Here is an 8,362-nt window from a genome sequence, read left to right on the forward strand (position 1 = left end):
AACTCATGCTACATTCCTCAGTTTATTTCTTATCTTTCTAAATCCTGTTTGGCCCTAACATCCTGAGCTCACTATCTCTTAAAAAGACTTCTAGCTATTAGTATCTCTAAAATGCCTAACCTCTATAAGCTATAGTAAAATATGCTAACATTACAACATTTCTTAAATCTTTAACTTCTAACTATTTTAATTATTTCTAAGACCTAAATTCAGTAAACTCCTTTGCCATAAACATTTTCCTCACAAATAGGCTTCAGATATGAATCCCTCCCATGGCCTCAAGCTACAGCCTATGTGCTCATCCTGGAACACTCTTTTGTAAAAGTCCTTGAACAAATGCCAATGATTAACTTTATGAATTATTCTCTGAGCACAGCTGCAGAAGGCTTTGTGCCTTCTCATGCTCCTCTCAAGAACAATAAGCAACTTAATATTCCTTTTCAGTCACCCCAGCCAAAGAGAGGAAAAAACAAGTCAGAATTGCAAGGCCTAACTCCTTCATCCCAGGTCTGTGCCTGTGGAATGAGGAGAGGGGGCTGGGGCCATGCCTCCATTTTGTCAGTAATGCCTAATGCGGCTCCCGACAGTTTGTGACTCCATGGACTGCAGCTCATCAGGTTCCTCTATCTTCCACTACTCCCAGAGTTTGCTGAAATTCAAGTCCATTGATTTGGTGGTACCATACAATCGTCTCATCCTCTGCTGCCGCCTTCTTTTGCCTTCAATCTTTCACAGCATCAGCCTCGGTCTTTTCCAATGAGTTGGCTCTTCTCAATGAGTGGCTAAAGTATTGGAGTTTCAGCTTCAGCATCAGTCATTCCAACGAATATTCAGAGTTGATTTCCTTTGGGATTGACTACTTTGACTTCCTTGCAGTCCAAGGGGCTCTTAAAAGTCTTCTCCAGCACCACACTTCCTGATATTATGATGCAGTAATTCCTCATTCAACCCCAAATTTTCTAACCATATACTTCAGAGATTAGAGCAAGTTCATTTATCAATTTGTAGGTGATGTTACTTTATCTTCTAGCTAGTCACACTCTCCTGCTGAATCCTGTATCTTCACTACTGAGATAAAATAAGATATAAGATTGAGTTACGTTAACATACATTTCTTATGTTACTACATGCCAGAAAATGGGCAAGGGGAGTTAAAATTCATTAATATAATACATAAATATATTCATACCAAAATGAAAAACAATTTTTCATAAGTATTATTGTTCTCATTCTTGCAAATGACCACATGATTATACCTGGTATTTATAATGACCTCTTCCATTATCCATCCCATATCCTGTTTGCTCATAGCAAGCACTTCCACTCACTGCTATACTTGACTTCCTATAAAGCAATCTCCTTATTCAGGAGCAATGCTATGAGTAAAGCCATAAATTTGAATAAGGAATTCTGCAAGTCCACCACTCTGGTTTTGGCAGATGTTTGCAAGGCATTATATTCTGGGAAACATCATTAAGAATGATTAAAAGACGTTTGCTCTTTGGAAGAGGAGCTATGACAAAGCTAGACATCAGAGACATTACTTTACCTACAAAGGTCCATCTAGTCAAAGCTATGGTTTTTCCAGTAGTTGTGTATGTATGTGAAAGTTGGACCATAAAGCTAAACATTGAAGAATTGATGCTTTTGAATTGTGGTGTTGGAGAAGACTCTTGAGAATCCTTTGGACTGCAAGGAGATCCAACCAGTCAATTCTAAAGGAAATCAGTCCTGAATATTCATTGGAAGGACTGATGTTGAAGCTGAAACTCCAATACTTTGGCCACCTGATGCAAAGAACTGATTCATTGGAAAAGACTCTGATTTTGAGAAAGATTGAAGGCAGGAGAAGGGAAATACAGAGGATAAGATGGTTGGATGGCGTCACTGACTCGATGAACTTGAGTTTGAGCAAGCTCCAGGAGTTGGTGATGGACAGGGAAGCCTGGTGTGCTGCAGTCCGTGGGGTCGCAAAGAGTAGTACATGACTGAGTGACTGAATTGAACTGATAACTTCACATCAGAAGCAATAGAAACCACAAAGGTTAAAAAAAAAAAAAATAAGGAGTTTAAAGAAAACAAACTAAATATCCAAGCCAGTTTCTTGTGAACCTGAAAATAGATTTTTAAACTGTGTTTGTTATAAATCTCTGCTAAGAGTTTTGAAAGTCAATGCACAAACTGTTGACCTGCATTTACAATAAGTATTTCTGAAAAAGGACTCAAATGCAGAATATGTTAGAAGTTCCTTTAAATCATTAAGAAAACAGATAATAACGAATGACAAAATCTTGGAGATCCAACTCAGAAATAAGATATCCAATAGCTAATACATATATAAAGACCTTAATACTATTATTAATTAGGGAAATGAAAATAATACCTTATCTCAGTGTTCCATCTGGGTCCTTTCAGTACTCTGAGTGTATCAATGTGGCTAGGAGAATATGACTCCAGGAAATAGGGAGAAATAATGACTTTCTCCAGGAAACTAAGTGATTAAGTGAATTTTCTAGAAGCTTCCATCATTGAACTGATGTGGAGAAAAGAACAAACAGTAACAAGTCACAGACCTGGACATTGAAGGAGAGGTAGGATTTCCTGGAAAAAAGAAAGTTGGTATATATACTGAGCTTTACTCAATGTCAGGCACTGTAGTTTGCATTTCAGATTCATTATCTAATTCAAATATCAAAACCCTAAGAGATAGGTTTTATTGTTTCCTTAAAAAAAATACTTTGAGAGGAGCTAAGATGGTGGAGGAGTAGGATGGGGACAACAATTTTTCCACCAACAAATTCATCAAAAGAACATTTAAATGCCGAGTAAATTCCACAAAACAACTTCTGAATGCCGGCAGAGGACATCAGCCACCCAGAAAAGCAACCCACGTCTTCGAAAGGAGGTAGGAAAAAATACATAAGACAAAAAAAGAGACAAAAGAGGGAGGGACGGAGCTCCATCCCAGGAAGGGAGTCTTAAAAAGAGAGAAGTTTCCAAACACCAGGAAACCTTCTCACTGCCGAATCTGTGCCAAGCCTTGGAAGCAAAGAGGGCAACATAACAGGGAGGAAAAATAAATAAACAATTAAAACCCGCAGATTATGAGCCCTAGGGTAATTCCCCCAGCGGAGAAGCAGCGCAGACACCTGCATCTGCCATTAGCAAGCGGGGGCTGGGCAGGGAGGCATGGCGCGGGCTGCATCACTTAGGATAAGGATCTGGCCTGAATACCCCGAGTGCTATCTGAGCGAAATAATTTGGGCTAGCAAACCAGACTGTGGGATATCTACCACGTGAAAAGCCAGCCCTAACCTAAGACACCACCAGGTCCGCGCACAGAACAAAGGACTGTACAGAGATAGCCGGCTGCAGACCATCCCCCTCTGGTGACAGGCAGCCAGAGCCAGAAGGGGGCAATTGCAGCCCCAGAGAGACATTATCTACAAAACTGTAAGTAGGCTTCTTTGCTAACTAAAACTTCTTGGGGGTCTGGACGGTCAACATCTGCCTGAGAAGGTGCGCCAGTTGTACATCTAGATAATCGAGCAGCGGGGAGGCGGTAAGACGCAGCAATTGCGCTCGCCAAACACCTCATCACCTGAGCTCCTCGGACCTGGGAAGGGACAAAATGCTGGCCCAATTGAGTCTGCACCTCTGAGGACTACCCGAGTGCCTGAACCTGAGCGGCTTGGACCTGGGAGGTGCAAGCAGCCCAGGGCCTGCCACGGATGGTTCCCTGCGGAGCAACCTAGAGCCTGAGCAGTGTGGGCAGGGAGGCTACACCTGCCGTGAGTGGAGGCAGGCCCAGTGTGGCTGAGGCACTGTGAGCACACGCCAGTGTTATTTGTTTGCAGCGTCCCTCCCTCCCCACAGCGTGACTGAACAAGTGAGCCTAAAAAGAAAAAAAAAAAAAAAAGGAAAGAAAAAAGTGTCCACCACCGTCCACTTTGTGTCAGGGCAGAAACCAGACACTGAAGAGACCAGCAAACAGAGGGAACCACCTTGGAGGCTACAGGCAATAGATTAAAACCCTGTGGTTAGAACTGAATACATAGGAAGGGGCCTATAGATCTTGAGAAATATAAGTTGGACCAAGGAACTAGCCGAAAATGAACTGACCCCACAATACCCAAAACAAAACCAGAGAAAGTCCTAGATATATTTTTACTATTTTTGTGATCATTTTTTCTTTCTTTTTTTTAATTTAAAAAAATTTAAGTCCTCTATTATTCCTTTAATTTTCACTTTTATAAGCTACTATTACTTTGCAAAAAAAAAAAAAAAAAGAGAGAGACCCTATTTTTTTTAAAGCAAACTTAATATATATATTTTTTATAATTTTTGTGACCTTGTTTTTTTTTCTTCTTTTCTTAACATTGTATTTTTGAAATTCCAAACTCTACTCAAATTTTTAATTTTAGCTTTTTGGTATTTTTTATCAATTTTGTACATATATATATATATATATATATATATATACACTTTTTTATAATTTTTGTGACTTTTTTTCTCTCTCTTTCTTTCTCTTCTTCTTTTATATAACATTGTATATCTGAAATTCCAAACTCTACTCTAGATTTTTAATTTATGCTTTTTGGTATTTGTTATCAATTTTGTATCTATATTTTCTTTATAATTTTTGCAACTTGGTTTGTTTTTGTTTATTTTTCTCTCTTTCTTCTTCTTCTTCTTCTTCTTCTTCTTCTTTTTTTTCTAACATTGTATCTTTGAAATTCCAGACTGTACTCTAGATTTTTAACTTTTGCTTTTTGGTATTTATTATCAATTTTGTACCTATATTTTCTTCATATTTTTTTCGACTTTGTTTTTTTTCCCTCTTTTTCTTTTCCTTCTTCTATTCTTTAACATTGTATTTTTGAAATTCCAAACTCTATTCTAGATTTTTAATTTTTGCTTTTATGTATTTGTTACCAATTCTGTACCTTTAAGAACCCAATCTTCAGTACCCATTTTTCACTAGGGAGCGAGATTACTGGCTTGACTGCTTTCTCCCTCTTTGGACTCTCCTCTTCTCCACCAGGTCACCTGTGTCTCCTCCCTAACCCCTCTCTATTCTATGCAACTCTGAATTTCTGTGTGTTCCAGACGGTGGAGAACACTTAAGGAACGGATTACTGGCTGGATCTGTCTCCCTCCTTTTCATTCCCCCCTTTTCATTCCCCCCTTTTATCCTCCTGGCCACCTCTGTCTCCTTCCTCCTTCTTCTCTTCTCTGTACAATTCCGTAAACATCCTGAGCAGTCCAATTGTGGAATGCACATAAGGAAGTGATTACTGGCTAGCCCGCTCTCTCCTCTATTGATTCCACCTCATCTCATTCGGGTCACCTCTAACTCCCTCCTCCCTCTTCTCTTCTCCATGTAACTCTGTGAACCTCTCTGGGTGGCCCTCACGGTAGAGAAACTTTTCGTCTTTAACATAGATGTTTTATCAATGGTGCTGTATAGAAGGAGAAGTTTTGAAACTACTGTAAAAATAAGACTGATAACTGGAAGCAGGAGGCTTAAGTCCAAACCCTAACTCCAGGGAACTCCTGACTCCAAGGAACATTAATGACAGAAGCTCATCAAACGCCTCCATACCTACACTGAAACCAAGCACCACACAAGGGCCAACAAGCTCCAGGGCAAGACATACCACACACGTTTTCCAGCAACACAGGAACACAGCTCTGAGCTCCAAGATACAGGCTGCCCAAAGTCACCCCCAAACCATAGATATCTCATAACTCATTACTGGACACTTCATTGCACTCCAGAGAGAAGAAATACAGCTCCACCCACCAGAACACAGACACAAGATTCCCTAACCAAGAAACCTTGACAAGCCACCTGTACAAACCCACACACACCAAGGAAATACCACAGTAAAGAGAACTCCACAAACTGCAAGAATACAGAAAGGACACCCCAAACTCAGCAATTTAAACAAGATGAAGATACAGAGGAATACCTAGCAGGTAAAGGAACAGGATAAATGCCCACTAAACCAAACAAAAGAGGAAGAGATAGGGAATTTACCTGATAAAGAATTCCGAATAATGACAGTGAAATTGATCCAAAATCTTGAAATCAAAATGGAATCACAGATTAATAGCCTGGAGACAAGGATTGAGAAGATGCAAGAAAGGTTTAACAAGGACCTAGAAGAAATAAAAAAGAGTCAATATATAATGAATAATGCAATAAATGAAATCAAAAATACTCTGGAGGCAACAAATTGTAGAATAACAGAGGCAGAAGATAGGATTAGTGAATTAGAAGATAGAATGGTAGAAATAAATGAATCAGAGAGGATAAAAGAAAAACGAATTAAAAGAAATGAGGACAATCTCAGAGACCTCCAGGACAATATTAAATGCTACAACATTCGAATCATAGGGGTCCCAGAAGAAGAAGACAAAAAGAAAGACCATGAGAAAATACTTGAGGAGATAATAGTTGAAAACTTCCCTAAAATGGGAAGGAAATATTCACTCAAGTCCAAGAAACCCAGAGAGTCCCAAACAGGATAAACCCAAGGTGAAACACCCCAAGACACATATTAATCAAATTAACAAAGATCAAACACAAAGAACAAATATTAAAAGCAGCAAGAGAAAAACAACAGATAACACACAAGGGGATTCCCATAAGGATAACAGCTGATCTTTCAATAGAAACTCTCCAAGCCAGGAGGGAATGGCAAGACATACTTAAAGAGATGAAAGAAAATAACCTACAGCCCAGATTATTGTACCCAGCAAGGATCTCATTCAAATATGAAGGAGAAATCAAAAGCTTTACAGACAAGCAAAAGCTGAGAGAATTCTGCACCACCAAACCAGCTCTCCAACAAATACTAAAGGATATTCTCTAGACAGGAAACACAAAAACGGTGTATAAATTCGAACCCAAAACAATAAAGTAAATGGCAACGGGATCATACTTATCAGTAATTACCTTAAACGTAAATGGGTTGAATGCCCCAACCAAAAGACAAAGACTGGCTGAATGGATACAAAAACAAGACCCCTACATATGTTGTCTACAAGAGACCTACCTCAAAACAGGGGACACATACAGACTGAAAGTGAAGGGCTGGAAAAAGATTTTCCATGCAAATAGGGACAAAAAGAAAGTAGGAGTAGCAATATTCATATCAGATAAAATAGACTTTAAAACAAAGACTGTGAAAAGAGACAAAGACGGTCACTACATAATGATCAAAGGATCAATCCAAGAAGAAGATATAACAATTATAAATATATATGCACCCAACACGGGAGCACCACAATATGTAAGGCAAATGCTAACAAGTATGAAAGGAGAAATTAACAATAACACAATAATAGTGGGAGACTTGAATACCCCACTCACACCTATGGATAGATCAACTAAACAGAAAATTAACAAGGAAACACAAACTTTAAACGATACAATACCAGTTAGACCTAATTGATATCTATAGAACATTTCATCCCAAAATAATGAATTTCACCTTTTTCTCAAGCGCACATGGAACCTTCTCCAGGATAGATCACATCCTGGGCCATAAATCTAGCCTTGGTAAATTCAAAAAAACTGAAATCATTCCAAGCATCTTTTCTGACCACAATGCATTAAGATTAGATCTCAATTACAGGAGAAAAACTATTAAAAATTCGAACATATGGAGGCTGAACAACACGCTGCTGAATAACCAACAAATCACAGAAGAAATAAAAAAAGAAATAAAAATTTGAATAGAAACGAAAGAAAATGAAAACACAACAACCCAAAACCTGTGGGACACTGTAAAAGCAGTCCTAAGGGGAAAGTTCATAGCAATACAGGCATACCTCAAGAAACAAGAAGAAAGTCAAATAAATAACCTAACTCTATACCTAAAGCAACTAGAAAATGAAGAAATGAAGCACCCCAGGGTTAGTAGAAGGAAAGAAATCTTAAAAATTAGGGCAGAAGTAAATGCAAAAGAAACAAAAGAGACCATAGCAAAAATCAACAAAGACAAAAGCTGGTTCTTCGAGAGGATAAATAAAATTGACAAACCATTAGCCAGACTCATCAAGAAAGAAAGGGAGAAAAATCAAATCCATAAAATTAGAAATGAATATGGAGAGATCACAACAGACAACACAGAAATACAAAGGATCATAAGAGACTACTATCAGCAATTATATGCCAATAAAGTGGAAAACGTGGAAGAAATGGACAAATTCTTAGAAAAGTACAACTTTCCAAAACTGAACCACGAAGAAATAGAAAATCTTAACAGACCCATCACAAGCATGGAAATTGAAACTGTAATCAAAAATCTTCCAGCAAACAAAAGCCCAGGTCCAGACGGCTTCACAGCTG

Source organism: Bubalus bubalis, chromosome 11 (assembly GCF_019923935.1).
Source record: "Bubalus bubalis isolate 160015118507 breed Murrah chromosome 11, NDDB_SH_1, whole genome shotgun sequence".
NCBI lineage: Eukaryota > Metazoa > Chordata > Mammalia > Artiodactyla > Bovidae > Bubalus > Bubalus bubalis.